Raw genomic sequence first — 18596 nt, forward strand, 5'->3', positions numbered from 1 at the left:
TTGTTCAGCTTCATTCTTCACCTTTCCGAAGTAGCCGCTCTCTCCGGCTCGCGGAGACGAAGAAGCGGCTTCTTCGCGCAAAGGCGATTGTGCCTGTCACAGTGCACTCCAGTGCGGCGGCTTCTGCCGAAATGTGCCCGGGACCGGCGCTTAGCTCCGGGGAGCTGCGTATCCTTCGTCTTTAGCGTCTTTTGTGGTCTACATCATTGGAAAAACTTTTCCACTATGTCTGGCAAGGAGAAACTGTGCCAGCACAGAAAACATCTCCCATCGTGTTTTACATGTTGCAGAGAGGTTTGCAGAGTGTTTTGCAAGAAGAAAAACAAAGTTGTCCAAAACACCTTCCAACCGAATGTTCACGTGTTTGGAAAAGGTAGGAGAGTTGTAAAGTACTGTCTTCTCTCAGTTTGCAAGCTGCGCACACTATCCCAGTGTTGTGCAGGTTCATTCTTCACCTTTCCGAAGCAGCCGCTCTCTCCGGCCCCCGGAGACGAAGAAGCGGCTTCTTCGCGCAAAGGCCATTGTGCCGGTCACAGTGCACTCCAGTGCGTCGGCTTCTGCCGAAATGTGCCCGGGACCGGCGCTTAGCTCCGGGGACATCCGTACCTTCTTCTTTCAGTACTTTTGTGGTCAACATCATTGGAAAAACTTTTCCACTATGTCTGGCAAGGAGAAACTGTGCCTGCACAGAAAACATCTCCCATCGTGTTTTACATGTTGCAGAGAGGTTTGCAGAGTGTTTTGCAAGAAGAAAAACAAAGTTGTCCAAAACACCTTCCAACCGAACATTCACGTGTTTGGAAAAGGTAGGAAAGTGGTAAGGTACTGTTTTCTAACAGTTTGCAAGCTGCGCACACAATTCTAGTGATGTGCAGCTTCATTCTCACCTTTCCGAAGCAGCCGCACTCTCCAGCTGCCGGAGGCGACGAAGCGGCTTCTTCGCGCAAAGGCGATTGTGCCGGTCACAGTGCACTCCAGTGCGGCGGCTTCTGCCGAAATGTGCCCGGGACCGGCGCTTAGCTCCGGGGACATCCGTATCCTTCGTCTTTAGCGTCTTTTGTGGTCTACATCATTGCAGAAAGGTTTTTCACTATGTCAGGCAAGGTGAAACTGTGCCTGCACAGAAAACATCTCCCATCGTGTTTTACATGTTGCAGAGAGGTTTGCAGAGTGTTTTGCAAGAAGAAAAACAAAGTTGTCCAAAACACCTTCCAACCGAATGTTCATGTGTTTGGAAAGGTAGGAGAGTTGTAAGGTACTGTCTTCTATCAGTTTGCAAGCTGCGCACACTATCCCAGTGTTGTGCAGCTTCATTCTTCACCTTTCCGGAGCAGCCGCACTCTCCAGCTGCCGGAGGCGAAGAAGCGGCTTCTTCGCGCAAAGGCGATTGTGCCGGTCACAATGCACTCCAGAGCGGCGGCTTCTGCCGCAATGTGCCCGGGACCGGCGCTTAGCTCCGGGGACATCCGTACCGTCTTCTTTCGGGACTTTTGTGGTCTACATCATTGCAAAAAACGTTTCCACTATGTGTGGCAAGGAGAAACTGTGCCTGCACAGAAAACATCTCCCATCGTGTTTTACATGTTGCAGAGAGGTTTGCAGAGTGTTTTGCAAGAAGAAAAACAAAGTTGTCCAAAACACCTTCCAACCGAATATTCATGTGTTTGGAAAAGGTAGGAAAGTGGTAAGGTACCGTTTTCTATCAGTTTGCAAGCTGCGCACACTATCCCAGTGTTGTTCAGCTTCATTCTTCACCTTTCCGAAGTAGCCGCTCTCTCCGGCTCGCGGAGACGAAGAAGCGGCTTCTTCGCGCAAAGGCGATTGTGCCTGTCACAGTGCACTCCAGTGCGGCGGCTTCTGCCGAAATGTGCCCGGGACCGGCGCTTAGCTCCGGGGAGCTGCGTATCCTTCGTCTTTAGCGTCTTTTGTGGTCTACATCATTGGAAAAACTTTTCCACTATGTCTGGCAAGGAGAAACTGTGCCAGCACAGAAAACATCTCCCATCGTGTTTTACATGTTGCAGAGAGGTTTGCAGAGTGTTTTGCAAGAAGAAAAACAAAGTTGTCCAAAACACCTTCCAACCGAATGTTCACGTGTTTGGAAAAGGTAGGAGAGTTGTAAAGTACTGTCTTCTCTCAGTTTGCAAGCTGCGCACACTATCCCAGTGTTGTGCAGGTTCATTCTTCACCTTTCCGAAGCAGCCGCTCTCTCCGGCCCCCGGAGACGAAGAAGCGGCTTCTTCGCGCAAAGGCCATTGTGCCGGTCACAGTGCACTCCAGTGCGTCGGCTTCTGCCGAAATGTGCCCGGGACCGGCGCTTAGCTCCGGGGACATCCGTACCTTCTTCTTTCAGTACTTTTGTGGTCAACATCATTGGAAAAACTTTTCCACTATGTCTGGCAAGGAGAAACTGTGCCTGCACAGAAAACATCTCCCATCGTGTTTTACATGTTGCAGAGAGGTTTGCAGAGTGTTTTGCAAGAAGAAAAACAAAGTTGTCCAAAACACCTTCCAACCGAATATTCATGTGTTTGGAAAAGGTAGGAAAGTGGAAGGTACTGTTTTCTCTCAGTTTGCAAGCTGCGCACACAATTCTAGTGATGTGCAGCTTCATTCTCACCTTTCCGAAGCAGCCGCACTCTCCAGCTGCCGGAGGCGACGAAGCGGCTTCTTCGCGCAAAGGCGATTGTGCCGGTCACAGTGCACTCCAGTGCGGCGGCTTCTGCCGAAATGTGCCCGGGACCGGCGCTTAGCTCCGGGGACATCCGTATCCTTCGTCTTTAGCGTCTTTTGTGGTCTACATCATTGCAGAAAGGTTTTTCACTATGTCAGGCAAGGTGAAACTGTGCCTGCACAGAAAACATCTCCCATCGTGTTTTACATGTTGCAGAGAGGTTTGCAGAGTGTTTTGCAAGAAGAAAAACAAAGTTGTCCAAAACAACTTCCAACCGAATATTCATGTGTTTGGAAAAGGTAGGAGAGTGGTAAGGTACTGTTTTCTATCAGTTTGCAAGCTGCGCACACCATCCAGTGTTCTGCAGCTTCATTCTTCACCTTTCCGAAGCAGCCGCTCTCTCCGGCTCGCGGAGACGAAGAAGCGGCTTCTTCGCGCAAAGGCCATTGTGCCGGTCACAGTGCACTCCAGTGCGTCGGCTTCTGCCGAAATGTGCCCGGGACCGGCGCTTAGCTCCGGGGACATCCGTACCTTCTTCTTTCAGTACTTTTGTGGTCAACATCATTGGAAAAACTTTTCCACTATGTCTGGCAAGGAGAAACTGTGCCTGCACAGAAAACATCTCCCATCGTGTTTTACATGTTGCAGAGAGGTTTGCAGAGTGTTTTGCAAGAAGAAAAACAAAGTTGTCCAAAACACCTTCCAACCGAATGTTCACGTGTTTGGAAAAGGTAGGAGAGTTGTAAAGTACTGTCTTCTCTCAGTTTGCAAGCTGCGCACACTATCCCAGTGTTGTGCAGGTTCATTCTTCACCTTTCCGAAGCAGCCGCTCTCTCCGGCCCCCGGAGACGAAGAAGCGGCTTCTTCGCGCAAAGGCCATTGTGCCGGTCACAGTGCACTCCAGTGCGTCGGCTTCTGCCGAAATGTGCCCGGGACCGGCGCTTAGCTCCGGGGACATCCGTACCTTCTTCTTTCAGTACTTTTGTGGTCAACATCATTGGAAAAACTTTTCCACTATGTCTGGCAAGGAGAAACTGTGCCTGCACAGAAAACATCTCCCATCGTGTTTTACATGTTGCAGAGAGGTTTGCAGAGTGTTTTGCAAGAAGAAAAACAAAGTTGTCCAAAACACCTTCCAACCGAATGTTCACGTGTTTGGAAAAGGTAGGAAAGTGGTAAGGTACTGTTTTCTATCAGTTTGCAAGCTGCGCACACAATTCTAGTGTTGTGCAGCTTCATTCTCACCTTTCCGAAGCAGCCGCACTCTCCAGCTGCCGGAGGCGATGAAGCGGCTTCTTCGCGCAAAGGCGATTGTGCCGGTCACAGTGCACTCCAGTGCGGCGGCTTCTGCCGAAATGTGCCCGGGACCGGCGCTTAGCTCCGGGGACATCCGTACCTTCTTCTTTCAGTACTTTTGTGGTCAACATCATTGGAAAAACTTTTCCACTATGTCTGGCAAGGAGAAACTGTGCCTGCACAGAAAACATCTCCCATCGTGTTTTACATGTTGCAGAGAGGTTTGCAGAGTGTTTTGCAAGAAGAAAAACAAAGTTGTCCAAAACACCTTCCAACCGAATATTTATGTGTTTGGAAAAGGTAGGAAAGTGGTAAGGTGCCGTTTTCTATCAGTTTGCAAGCTGCGCACACTATCCCAGTGTTGTTCAGCTTCATTCTTCACCTTTCCGAAGCAGTCGCTCTCTCCGGCTCGCGGAGACGAAGAAGCGGCTTCTTCGCGCAAAGGCGATTGTGCCGGTCACAGTGCACTCCAGTGCGGCGGCTTCTGCCGAAATGTGCCCGGGACCGGCGCTTTGCTCCGGGGAACTCCGTACTTTCGTCTTTAGCGTCTTTTGTGGTCTCCATCATTGCAAAAAACATTTCCACTACTTCTGGCAACGAGAAACTGTGCCTGCACAGAAAACATCTCCCATCGTGTTTTACATGTTGCAGAGAGGTTTGCAGAGTGTTTTGCAAGAAGAAAAACAAAGTTGTCCAAAACACCTTCCAACCGAATGTTCACGTGTTTGGAAAAGGTAGGAGAGTTGTAAAGTACTGTCTTCTCTCAGTTTGCAAGCTGCGCACACTATCCCAGTGTTGTGCAGGTTCATTCTTCACCTTTCCGAAGCAGCCGCTCTCTCCGGCCCCCGGAGACGAAGAAGCGGCTTCTTCGCGCAAAGGCCATTGTGCCGGTCACAGTGCACTCCAGTGCGTCGGCTTCTGCCGAAATGTGCCCGGGACCGGCGCTTAGCTCCGGGGACATCCGTACCTTCTTCTTTCAGTACTTTTGTGGTCAACATCATTGGAAAAACTTTTCCACTATGTCTGGCAAGGAGAAACTGTGCCTGCACAGAAAACATCTCCCATCGTGTTTTACATGTTGCAGAGAGGTTTGCAGAGTGTTTTGCAAGAAGAAAAACAAAGTTGTCAAAAACACCTTCCAACCGAATATTCACGTGTTTGGAAAAGGTAGGAAAGTTGTAAGGTACTGTTTTCTCTCAGTTTGCAAGCTGCGCACAAAATTCTAGTGATGTGCAGCTTCATTCTCACCTTTCCGAAGCAGCCGCACTCTCCAGCTGCCGGAGGCGACGAAGCGGCTTCTTCGCGCAAAGGCGATTGTGCCGGTCACAGTGCACTCCAGAGCGGCGGCTTCTGCCGCAATGTGCCCGGACCGGCGCTTAGCTCCGGGGAGCTGCGTATCCTTCGTCTTTAGCGTCTTTTGTGGTCTACATCATTGCAGAAAGGTTTTTCGCTATGTCAGGCAAGGTGAAACTGTGCCTGCACAGAAAACATCTCCCATCGTGTTTTACATGTTGCAGAGAGGTTTGCAGAGTGTTTTGCAAGAAGAAAAACAAAGTTGTCCAAAACACCTTCCAACCGAATGTTCACGTGTTCGGAAAAGGTATGAGAGTGGTAAGGTACTCTTTTCTCTCAGTTTGCAAGCTGCGCACACTATCCCAGTGTTGTGCAGCTTCATTCTTCACCTTTCCGAAGCAGCCGCACTCTCCAGCTGCCGGAGGCGACGAAGCGGCTTCTTCGCGCAAAGGCGATTGTGCCGGTCACAGTGCACTCCAGTGCGGCAGCTTCTGCCGAAATGTGCCCGGGACCGGCGCTTAGCTCCGGGGAGCTGCGTATCCTTCGTCTTTAGCGTCTTTTGTGGTCTACATCATTGCAGAAAGGTTTTTCGCTATGTCAGGCAAGGTGAAACTGTGCCTGCACAGAAAACATCTCCCATCGTGTTTTACATGTTGCAGAGAGGTTTGCAGAGTGTTTTGCAAGAAGAAAAACAAAGTTGTCCAAAACACCTTCCAACCGAATATTCATGTGTTTGGAAAAGGTAGGAAAGTGGTAAGGTACTGTTTTCTATCAGTTTGCAAGCTGCGCACACTATCCCAGTGTTGTGCAGCTACATTCTTCACCTTTCCGAAGCAGCCGCTCTCTCCGGCTCGCGGAGACGAAGAAGCGGCTTCTTCGCGCAAAGGCGATTGTGCCGGTCACAATGCACTCCAGTGCGGCGGCTTCTGCCGCAATGTGCCCGGGACCGGCGCTTAGCTCCGGGGAGCTCCGTATCTTTCGTCGTTAGCGTCTTTTGTGGTCTACATCATTGCAAAAAACTTTTCCACTATGTGTGGCAAGGAGAAACTGTGCCTGCACAGAAAACATCTCCCATCGTGTTTTACATGTTGCAGAGAGGTTTGCAGAGTGTTTTGCAAGAAGAAAAACAAAGTTGTCCAAAACAACTTCCAACCGAATATTCATGTGTTTGGAAAAGGTAGGAGAGTGGTAAGGTACTGTTTTGTATCAGTTTGCAAGCTGCGCACACCATCCAGTGTTGTGCAGCTTCATTCTTCACCTTTCCGAAGCAGCCGATCTCTCCGGCTCGCGGAGACGAAGAAGCGGCTTCTTCGCCCAAAGGCGATTGTGCCGGTCACAATGCACTCCAGTGCGGCGGCTTCTGCCGAAATGTGCCCGGGACCGGCGCTTAGCTCCGGGGAGCTCCGTATCTTTCGTCGTTAGCGTCTTTTGTGGTCTACATCATTGCAAAAAACTTTTCCACTATGTCTGGCAAGGAGAAACTGTGCCTGCACAGAAAACATCTCCCATCGTGTTTTACATGTTGCAGAGAGGTTTGCAGAGTGTTTTGCAAGAAGAAAAACAAAGTTGTCCAAAACACCTTCCAACCGAATGTTCATGTGTTTGGAAAGGTAGGAGAGTTGTAAGGTACTGTCTTCTATCAGTTTGCAAGCTGCGCACACTATCCCAGTGTTGTGCAGCTTCATTCTTCACCTTTCCGGAGCAGCCACACTCTCCAGCTGCCGGAGGCGAAGAATCGGCTTCTTCGCGCAAAGGCGATTGTGCCGGTCACAATGCACTCCAGAGCGGCGGCTTCTGCCGCAATGTGCCCGGGACCGGCGCTTAGCTCCGGGGACATCCGTACCGTCTTCTTTCGGGACTTTTGTGGTCTACATCATTGCAAAAAACGTTTCCACTATGTGTGGCAAGGAGAAACTGTGCCTGCACAGAAAACATCTCCCATCGTGTTTTACATGTTGCAGAGAGGTTTGCAGAGTGTTTTGCAAGAAGAAAAACAAAGTTGTCCAAAACACCTTCCAACCGAATATTCATGTGTTTGGAAAAGGTAGGAAAGTGGTAAGGTACCGTTTTCTATCAGTTTGCAAGCTGCGCACACTATCCCAGTGTTGTTCAGCTTCATTCTTCACCTTTCCGAAGTAGCCGCTCTCTCCGGCTCGCGGAGACGAAGAAGCGGCTTCTTCGCGCAAAGGCGATTGTGCCTGTCACAGTGCACTCCAGTGCGGCGGCTTCTGCCGAAATGTGCCCGGGACCGGCGCTTAGCTCCGGGGAGCTGCGTATCCTTCGTCTTTAGCGTCTTTTGTGGTCTACATCATTGGAAAAACTTTTCCACTATGTCTGGCAAGGAGAAACTGTGCCAGCACAGAAAACATCTCCCATCGTGTTTTACATGTTGCAGAGAGGTTTGCAGAGTGTTTTGCAAGAAGAAAAACAAAGTTGTCCAAAACACCTTCCAACCGAATGTTCACGTGTTTGGAAAAGGTAGGAGAGTTGTAAAGTACTGTCTTCTATCAGTTTGCAAGCTGCGCACACTATCCCAGTGTTGTTCAGCTTCATTCTTCACCTTTCCGAAGCAGCCGCTCTCTCCGGCCCCCGGAGACGAAGAAGCGGCTTCTTCGCGCAAAGGCCATTGTGCCGGTCACAGTGCACTCCAGTGCGTCGGCTTCTGCCGAAATGTGCCCGGGACCGGCGCTTAGCTCCGGGGACATCCGTACCTTCTTCTTTCAGTACTTTTGTGGTCAACATCATTGGAAAAACTTTTCCACTATGTCTGGCAAGGAGAAACTGTGCCAGCACAGAAAACATCTCCCATCGTGTTTTACATGTTGCAGAGAGGTTTGCAGAGTGTTTTGCAAGAAGAAAAACAAAGTTGTCCAAAACACCTTCCAACCGAATGTTCACGTGTTTGGAAAAGGTAGGAGAGTTGTAAAGTACTGTCTTCTCTCAGTTTGCAAGCTGCGCACACTATCCCAGTGTTGTGCAGGTTCATTCTTCACCTTTCCGAAGCAGCCGCTCTCTCCGGCCCCCAGAGACGAAGAAGCGGCTTCTTCACGCAAAGGCCATTGTGCCGGTCACAGTGCACTCCAGTGCGTCGGCTTCTGCCGAAATGTGCCCGGGACCGGCGCTTAGCTCCGGGGACATCCGTACCTTCTTCTTTCAGTACTTTTGTGGTCAACATCATTGGAAAAACTTTTCCACTATGTCTGGCAAGGAGAAACTGTGCCTGCACAGAAAACATCTCCCATCGTGTTTTACATGTTGCAGAGAGGTTTGCAGAGTGTTTTGCAAGAAGAAAAACAAAGTTGTCCAAAACACCTTCCAACCGAATATTCATGTGTTTGGAAAAGGTAGGAAAGTGGAAGGTACTGTTTTCTCTCAGTTTGCAAGCTGCGCACACAATTCTAGTGATGTGCAGCTTCATTCTCACCTTTCCGAAGCAGCCGCACTCTCCAGCTGCCGGAGGCGACGAAGCGGCTTCTTCTCGCAAAGGCGATTGTGCCGGTCACAGTGCACTCCAGTGCGGCGGCTTCTGCCGAAATGTGCCCGGGACCGGCGCTTAGCTCCGGGGACATCCGTATCCTTCGTCTTTAGCGTCTTTTGTGGTCTACATCATTGCAGAAAGGTTTTTCACTATGTCAGGCAAGGTGAAACTGTGCCTGCACAGAAAACATCTCCCATCGTGTTTTACATGTTGCAGAGAGGTTTGCAGAGTGTTTTGCAAGAAGAAAAACAAAGTTGTCCAAAACAACTTCCAACCGAATATTCATGTGTTTGGAAAAGGTAGGAGAGTGGTAAGGTACTGTTTTCTATCAGTTTGCAAGCTGCGCACACCATCCAGTGTTCTGCAGCTTCATTCTTCACCTTTCCGAAGCAGCCGCTCTCTCCGGCTCGCGGAGACGAAGAAGCGGCTTCTTCGCGCAAAGGCGATTGTGCCGGTCACAGTGCACTCCAGTGCGTCGGCTTCTGCCGAAATGTGCCCGGGACCGGCGCTTAGCTCCGGGGACATCCGTACCTTCTTCTTTCAGTACTTTTGTGGTCAACATCATTGGAAAAACTTTTCCACTATGTCTGGCAAGGAGAAACTGTGCCTGCACAGAAAACATCTCCCATCGTGTTTTACATGTTGCAGAGAGGTTTGCAGAGTGTTTTGCAAGAAGAAAAACAAAGTTGTCCAAAACACCTTCCAACCGAATGTTCACGTGTTTGGAAAAGGTAGGAGAGTTGTAAAGTACTGTCTTCTCTCAGTTTGCAAGCTGCGCACACTATCCCAGTGTTGTGCAGGTTCATTCTTCACCTTTCCGAAGCAGCCGCTCTCTCCGGCCCCCGGAGACGAAGAAGCGGCTTCTTCGCGCAAAGGCCATTGTGCCGGTCACAGTGCACTCCAGTGCGGCGGCTTCTGCCGAAATGTGCCCGGGACCGGCGCTTAGCTCCGGGGAGCTGCGTATCCTTCGTCTTTAGCGTCTTTTGTGGTCTACATCATTGGAAAAACTTTTCCACTATGTCTGGCAAGGAGAAACTGTGCCAGCACAGAAAACATCTCCCATCGTGTTTTACATGTTGCAGAGAGGTTTGCAGAGTGTTTTGCAAGAAGAAAAACAAAGTTGTCCAAAACACCTTCCAACCGAATGTTCACGTGTTTGGAAAAGGTAGGAGAGTTGTAAAGTACTGTCTTCTCTCAGTTTGCAAGCTGCGCACACTATCCCAGTGTTGTGCAGGTTCATTCTTCACCTTTCCGAAGCAGCCGCTCTCTCCGGCCCCCGGAGACGAAGAAGCGGCTTCTTCGCGCAAAGGCCATTGTGCCGGTCACAGTGCACTCCAGTGCGTCGGCTTCTGCCGAAATGTGCCCGGGACCGGCGCTTAGCTCCGGGGACATCCGTACCTTCTTCTTTCAGTACTTTTGTGGTCAACATCATTGGAAAAACTTTTCCACTATGTCTGGCAAGGAGAAACTGTGCCTGCACAGAAAACATCTCCCATCGTGTTTTACATGTTGCAGAGAGGTTTGCAGAGTGTTTTGCAAGAAGAAAAACAAAGTTGTCCAAAACACCTTCCAACCGAATGTTTATGTGTTTGGAAAGGTAGGAGAGTTGTAAGGTACTGTCTTCTATCAGTTTGCAAGCTGCGCACACTATCCCAGTGTTGTGCAGCTTCATTCTTCACCTTTCCGAAGCAGCCGCTCTCTCCGGCTCGCGGAGACGAAGAAGCGGCTTCTTCGCGCAAAGGCGATTGTGCCGGTCACAGTGCACTCCAGAGCGGCGGCTTCTGCCGCAATGTGCCCGGGACCGGCGCTTAGCTCCGGGGACATCCGTATCCTTCGTCTTTAGCGTCTTTTGTGGTCTACATCATTGCAGAAAGATTTTTCACTATGTCAGGCAAGGTGAAACTGTGCCTGCACAGAAAACATCTCCCATCGTGTTTTACATGTTGCAGAGAGGTTTGCAGAGTGTTTTGCAAGAAGAAAAACAAAGTTGTCCAAAACACCTTCCAACCGAATGTTCATGTGTTTGGAAAGGTAGGAGAGTTGTAAGGTACTGTCTTCTATCAGTTTGCAAGCTGCGCACACTATCCCAGTGTTGTGCAGCTTCATTCTTCACCTTTCCGGAGCAGCCACACTCTCCAGCTGCCGGAGGCGAAGAATCGGCTTCTTCGCGCAAAGGCGATTGTGCCGGTCACAATGCACTCCAGAGCGGCGGCTTCTGCCGCAATGTGCCCGGGACCGGCGCTTAGCTCCGGGGACATCCGTACCGTCTTCTTTCGGGACTTTTGTGGTCTACATCATTGCAAAAAACGTTTCCACTATGTGTGGCAAGGAGAAACTGTGCCTGCACAGAAAACATCTCCCATCGTGTTTTACATGTTGCAGAGAGGTTTGCAGAGTGTTTTGCAAGAAGAAAAACAAAGTTGTCCAAAACACCTTCCAACCGAATATTCATGTGTTTGGAAAAGGTAGGAAAGTGGTAAGGTACCGTTTTCTATCAGTTTGCAAGCTGCGCACACTATCCCAGTGTTGTTCAGCTTCATTCTTCACCTTTCCGAAGTAGCCGCTCTCTCCGGCCCCCGGAGACGAAGAAGCGGCTTCTTCGCGCAAAGGCGATTGTGCCTGTCACAGTGCACTCCAGTGCGGCGGCTTCTGCCGAAATGTGCCCGGGACCGGCGCTTAGCTCCGGGGAGCTGCGTATCCTTCGTCTTTAGCGTCTTTTGTGGTCTACATCATTGGAAAAACTTTTCCACTATGTCTGGCAAGGAGAAACTGTGCCAGCACAGAAAACATCTCCCATCGTGTTTTACATGTTGCAGAGAGGTTTGCAGAGTGTTTTGCAAGAAGAAAAACAAAGTTGTCCAAAACACCTTCCAACCGAATGTTCACGTGTTTGGAAAAGGTAGGAGAGTTGTAAAGTACTGTCTTCTATCAGTTTGCAAGCTGCGCACACTATCCCAGTGTTGTGCAGGTTCATTCTTCACCTTTCCGAAGCAGCCGCTCTCTCCGGCCCCCGGAGACGAAGAAGCGGCTTCTTCGCGCAAAGGCCATTGTGCCGGTCACAGTGCACTCCAGTGCGTCGGCTTCTGCCGAAATGTGCCCGGGACCGGCGCTTAGCTCCGGGGACATCCGTACCTTCTTCTTTCAGTACTTTTGTGGTCAACATCATTGGAAAAACTTTTCCACTATGTCTGGCAAGGAGAAACTGTGCCTGCACAGAAAACATCTCCCATCGTGTTTTACATGTTGCAGAGAGGTTTGCAGAGTGTTTTGCAAGAAGAAAAACAAAGTTGTCCAAAACACCTTCCAACCGAACATTCACGTGTTTGGAAAAGGTAGGAAAGTGGTAAGGTACTGTTTTCTAACAGTTTGCAAGCTGCGCACACAATTCTAGTGATGTGCAGCTTCATTCTCACCTTTCCGAAGCAGCCGCACTCTCCAGCTGCCGGTGGCGAAGAAGCGGCTTCTTCGCACAAAGGCGATTGTGCCGGTCACAGTGCACTCCAGTGCGGCGGCTTCTGCCGAAATGTGCCCGGGACCGGCGCTTAGCTCCGGGGACATCCGTATCCTTCGTCTTTAGCGTCTTTTGTGGTCTACATCATTGCAGAAAGGTTTTTCACTATGTCAGGCAAGGTGAAACTGTGCCTGCACAGAAAACATCTCCCATCGTGTTTTACATGTTGCAGAGAGGTTTGCAGAGTGTTTTGCAAGAAGAAAAACAAAGTTGTCCAAAACACCTTCCAACCGAATGTTCATGTGTTTGGAAAGGTAGGAGAGTTGTAAGGTACTGTCTTCTATCAGTTTGCAAGCTGCGCACACTATCCCAGTGTTGTGCAGCTTCATTCTTCACCTTTCCGGAGCAGCCGCACTCTCCAGCTGCCGGAGGCGAAGAAGCGGCTTCTTCGCGCAAAGGCGATTGTGCCGGTCACAATGCACTCCAGAGCGGCGGCTTCTGCCGCAATGTGCCCGGGACCGGCGCTTAGCTCCGGGGACATCCGTACCGTCTTCTTTCGGGACTTTTGTGGTCTACATCATTGCAAAAAACGTTTCCACTATGTGTGGCAAGGAGAAACTGTGCCTGCACAGAAAACATCTCCCATCGTGTTTTACATGTTGCAGAGAGGTTTGCAGAGTGTTTTGCAAGAAGAAAAACAAAGTTGTCCAAAACACCTTCCAACCGAATATTCATGTGTTTGGAAAAGGTAGGAAAGTGGTAAGGTACCGTTTTCTATCAGTTTGCAAGCTGCGCACACTATCCCAGTGTTGTTCAGCTTCATTCTTCACCTTTCCGAAGTAGCCGCTCTCTCCGGCTCGCGGAGACGAAGAAGCGGCTTCTTCGCGCAAAGGCGATTGTGCCTGTCACAGTGCACTCCAGTGCGGCGGCTTCTGCCGAAATGTGCCCGGGACCGGCGCTTAGCTCCGGGGAGCTGCGTATCCTTCGTCTTTAGCGTCTTTTGTGGTCTACATCATTGGAAAAACTTTTCCACTATGTCTGGCAAGGAGAAACTGTGCCAGCACAGAAAACATCTCCCATCGTGTTTTACATGTTGCAGAGAGGTTTGCAGAGTGTTTTGCAAGAAGAAAAACAAAGTTGTCCAAAACACCTTCCAACCGAATGTTCACGTGTTTGGAAAAGGTAGGAGAGTTGTAAAGTACTGTCTTCTCTCAGTTTGCAAGCTGCGCACACTATCCCAGTGTTGTGCAGGTTCATTCTTCACCTTTCCGAAGCAGCCGCTCTCTCCGGCCCCCAGAGACGAAGAAGCGGCTTCTTCGCGCAAAGGCCATTGTGCCGGTCACAGTGCACTCCAGTGCGTCGGCTTCTGCCGAAATGTGCCCGGGACCGGCGCTTAGCTCCGGGGACATCCGTACCTTCTTCTTTCAGTACTTTTGTGGTCAACATCATTGGAAAAACTTTTCCACTATGTCTGGCAAGGAGAAACTGTGCCTGCACAGAAAACATCTCCCATCGTGTTTTACATGTTGCAGAGAGGTTTGCAGAGTGTTTTGCAAGAAGAAAAACAAAGTTGTCCAAAACACCTTCCAACCGAATGTTTATGTGTTTGGAAAGGTAGGAGAGTTGTAAGGTACTGTCTTCTATCAGTTTGCAAGCTGCGCACACTATCCCAGTGTTGTGCAGCTTCATTCTCACCTTTCCGAAGCAGCCGCACTCTCCAGCTGCCGGAGGCGACGAAGCGGCTTCTTCGCGCAAAGGCGATTGTGCCGGTCACAGTGCACTCCAGTGCGGCGGCTTCTGCCGAAATGTGCCCGGGACCGGCGCTTAGCTCCGGGGACATCCGTATCCTTCGTCTTTAGCGTCTTTTGTGGTCTACATCATTGCAGAAAGGTTTTTCACTATGTCAGGCAAGGTGAAACTGTGCCTGCACAGAAAACATCTCCCATCGTGTTTTACATGTTGCAGAGAGGTTTGCAGAGTGTTTTGCAAGAAGAAAAACAAAGTTGTCCAAAACAACTTCCAACCGAATATTCATGTGTTTGGAAAAGGTAGGAGAGTGGTAAGGTACTGTTTTCTATCAGTTTGCAAGCTGCGCACACCATCCAGTGTTCTGCAGCTTCATTCTTCACCTTTCCGAAGCAGCCGCTCTCTCCGGCTCGCGGAGACGAAGAAGCGGCTTCTTCGCGCAAAGGCGATTGTGCCGGTCACAGTGCACTCCAGTGCGGCGGCTTCTGCCGAAATGTGCCCGGGACCGGCGCTTAGCTCCGGGGACATCCGTACCTTCTTCTTTCAGTACTTTTGTGGTCAACATCATTGGAAAAACTTTTCCACTATGTCTGGCAAGGAGAAACTGTGCCTGCACAGAAAACATCTCCCATCGTGTTTTACATGTTGCAGAGAGGTTTGCAGAGTGTTTTGCAAGAAGAAAAACAAAGTTGTCCAAAACACCTTCCAACCGAATGTTCACGTGTTTGGAAAAGGTAGGAGAGTTGTAAAGTACTGTCTTCTCTCAGTTTGCAAGCTGCGCACACTATCCCAGTGTTGTGCAGGTTCATTCTTCACCTTTCCGAAGCAGCCGCTCTCTCCGGCCCCCGGAGACGAAGAAGCGGCTTCTTCGCGCAAAGGCCATTGTGCCGGTCACAGTGCACTCCAGTGCGTCGGCTTCTGCCGAAATGTTCCCGGGACCGGCGCTTAGCTCCGGGGACATCCGTACCTTCTTCTTTCAGTACTTTTGTGGTCAACATCATTGGAAAAACTTTTCCACTATGTCTGGCAAGGAGAAACTGTGCCTGCACAGAAAACATCTCCCATCGTGTTTTACATGTTGCAGAGAGGTTTGCAGAGTGTTTTGCAAGAAGAAAAACAAAGTTGTCCAAAACACCTTCCAACCGAATGTTCACGTGTTTGGAAAAGGTAGGAAAGTGGTAAGGTACTGTTTTCTATCAGTTTGCAAGCTGCGCACACAATTCTAGTGTTGTGCAGCTTCATTCTCACCTTTCCGAAGCAGCCGCACTCTCCAGCTGCCGGAGGCGATGAAGCGGCTTCTTCGCGCAAAGGCGATTGTGCCGGTCACAGTGCACTCCAGTGCGTCGGCTTCTGCCGAAATGTGCCCGGGACCGGCGCTTAGCTCCGGGGACATCCGTACCTTCTTCTTTCAGTACTTTTGTGGTCAACATCATTGGAAAAACTTTTCCACTATGTCTGGCAAGGAGAAACTGTGCCTGCACAGAAAACATCTCCCATCGTGTTTTACATGTTGCAGAGAGGTTTGCAGAGTGTTTTGCAAGAAGAAAAACAAAGTTGTCCAAAACACCTTCCAACCGAATATTTATGTGTTTGGAAAAGGTAGGAAAGTGGTAAGGTGCCGTTTTCTATCAGTTTGCAAGCTGCGCACACTATCCCAGTGTTGTTCAGCTTCATTCTTCACCTTTCCGAAGCAGTCGCTCTCTCCGGCTCGCGGAGACGAAGAAGCGGCTTCTTCGCGCAAAGGCGATTGTGCCGGTCACAGTGCACTCCAGTGCGGCGGCTTCTGCCGAAATGTGCCCGGGACCGGCGCTTTGCTCCGGGGAACTCCGTACTTTCGTCTTTAGCGTCTTTTGTGGTCTACATCATTGCAAAAAACATTTCCACTACTTCTGGCAACGAGAAACTGTGCCTGCACAGAAAACATCTCCCATCGTGTTTTACATGTTGCAGAGAGGTTTGCAGAGTGTTTTGCAAGAAGAAAAACAAAGTTGTCCAAAACACCTTCCAACCGAATGTTCACGTGTTTGGAAAAGGTAGGAGAGTTGTAAAGTACTGTCTTCTCTCAGTTTGCAAGCTGCGCACAAAATTCTAGTGATGTGCAGCTTCATTCTCACCTTTCCGAAGCAGCCGCACTCTCCAGCTGCCGGAGGCGACGAAGCGGCTTCTTCGCGCAAAGGCGATTGTGCCGGTCACAGTGCACTCCAGAGCGGCGGCTTCTGCCGCAATGTGCCCGGACCGGCGCTTAGCTCCGGGGAGCTGCGTATCCTTCGTCTTTAGCGTCTTTTGTGGTCTACATCATTGCAGAAAGGTTTTTCGCTATGTCAGGCAAGGTGAAACTGTGCCTGCACAGAAAACATCTCCCATCGTGTTTTACATGTTGCAGAGAGGTTTGCAGAGTGTTTTGCAAGAAGAAAAACAAAGTTGTCCAAAACACCTTCCAACCGAATGTTCACGTGTTCGGAAAAGGTATGAGAGTGGTAAGGTACTGTTTTCTCTCAGTTTGCAAGCTGCGCACACTATCCCAGTGTTGTGCAGCTTCATTCTTCACCTTTCCGAAGCAGCCGCACTCTCCAGCTGCCGGAGGCGACGAAGCGGCTTCTTCGCGCAAAGGCGATTGTGCCGGTCACAGTGCACTCCAGTGCGGCGGCTTCTGCCGAAATGTGCCCGGGACCGGCGCTTAGCTCCGGAGAGCTGCGTATCCTTCGTCTTTAGCGTCTTTTGTGGTCTACATCATTGCAGAAAGGTTTTTCGCTATGTCAGGCAAGGTGAAACTGTGCCTGCACAGAAAACATCTCCCATCGTGTTTTACATGTTGCAGAGAGGTTTGCAGAGTGTTTTGCAAGAAGAAAAACAAAGTTGTCCAAAACACCTTCCAACCGAATGTTCATGTGTTTGGAAAAGGTAGGAAAGTGGTAAGGTACTGTTTTCTATCAGTTTGCAAGCTGCGCACACTATCCCAGTGTTGTGCAGCTACATTCTTCACCTTTCCGAAGCAGCCGCTCTCTCCGGCTCGCGGAGACGAAGAAGCGGCTTCTTCGCGCAAAGGCGATTGTGCCGGTCACAATGCACTCCAGTGCGGCGGCTTCTGCCGCAATGTGCCCGGGACCGGCGCTTAGCTCCGGGGAGCTCCGTATCTTTCGTCGTTAGCGTCTTTTGTGGTCTACATCATTGCAAAAAACTTTTCCACTATGTCTGGCAAGGAGAAACTGTGCCTGCACAGAAAACATCTCCCATCGTGTTTTACATGTTGCAGAGAGGTTTGCAGAGTGTTTTGCAAGAAGAAAAACAAAGTTGTCCAAAACAACTTCCAACCGAATATTCATGTGTTTGGAAAAGGTAGGAGAGTGGTAAGGTACTGTTTTCTATCAGTTTGCAAGCTGCGCACACCATCCAGTGTTGTGCAGCTTCATTCTTCACCTTTCCGAAGCAGCCGATCTCTCCGGCTCGCGGAGACGAAGAAGCGGCTTCTTCGCCCAAAGGCGATTGTGCCGGTCACAATGCACTCCAGTGCGGCGGCTTCTGCCGAAATGTGCCCGGGACCGGCGCTTAGCTCCGGGGTGCTCCGTATCTTTCGTCGTTAGCGTCTTTTGTGGTCTACATCATTGCAAAAAACTTTTCCACTATGTCTGGCAAGGAGAAACTGTGCCTGCACAGAAAACATCTCCCATCGTGTTTTACATGTTGCAGAGAGGTTTGCAGAGTGTTTTGCAAGAAGAAAAACAAAGTTGTCCAAAACACCTTCCAACCGAATGTTCATGTGTTTGGAAAGGTAGGAGAGTTGTAAGGTACTGTCTTCTATCAGTTTGCAAGCTGCGCACACTATCCCAGTGTTGTGCAGCTTCATTCTTCACCTTTCCGGAGCAGCCACACTCTCCAGCTGCCGGAGGCGAAGAATCGGCTTCTTCGCGCAAAGGCGATTGTGCCGGTCACAATGCACTCCAGAGCGGCGGCTTCTGCCGCAATGTGCCCGGGACCGGCGCTTAGCTCCGGGGACATCCGTACCGTCTTCTTTCGGGACTTTTGTGGTCTACATCATTGCAAAAAACGTTTCCACTATGTGTGGCAAGGAGAAACTGTGCCTGCACAGAAAACATCTCCCATCGTGTTTTACATGTTGCAGAGAGGTTTGCAGAGTGTTTTGCAAGAAGAAAAACAAAGTTGTCCAAAACACCTTCCAACCGAATATTCATGTGTTTGGAAAAGGTAGGAAAGTGGTAAGGTACCGTTTTCTATCAGTTTGCAAGCTGCGCACACTATCCCAGTGTTGTTCAGCTTCATTCTTCACCTTTCCGAAGTAGCCGCTCTCTCCGGCTCGCGGAGACGAAGAAGCGGCTTCTTCGCGCAAAGGCGATTGTGCCTGTCACAGTGCACTCCAGTGCGGCGGCTTCTGCCGAAATGTGCCCGGGACCGGCGCTTAGCTCCGGGGAGCTGCGTATCCTTCGTCTTTAGCGTCTTTTGTGGTCTACATCATTGGAAAAACTTTTCCACTATGTCTGGCAAGGAGAAACTGTGCCAGCACAGAAAACATCTCCCATCGTGTTTTACATGTTGCAGAGAGGTTTGCAGAGTGTTTTGCAAGAAGAAAAACAAAGTTGTCCAAAACACCTTCCAACCGAATGTTCACGTGTTTGGAAAAGGTAGGAGAGTTGTAAAGTACT

This window comes from Zonotrichia albicollis, unplaced genomic scaffold, assembly GCF_047830755.1.
Source record: "Zonotrichia albicollis isolate bZonAlb1 unplaced genomic scaffold, bZonAlb1.hap1 Scaffold_257, whole genome shotgun sequence".
Lineage (NCBI taxonomy): Eukaryota > Metazoa > Chordata > Aves > Passeriformes > Passerellidae > Zonotrichia > Zonotrichia albicollis.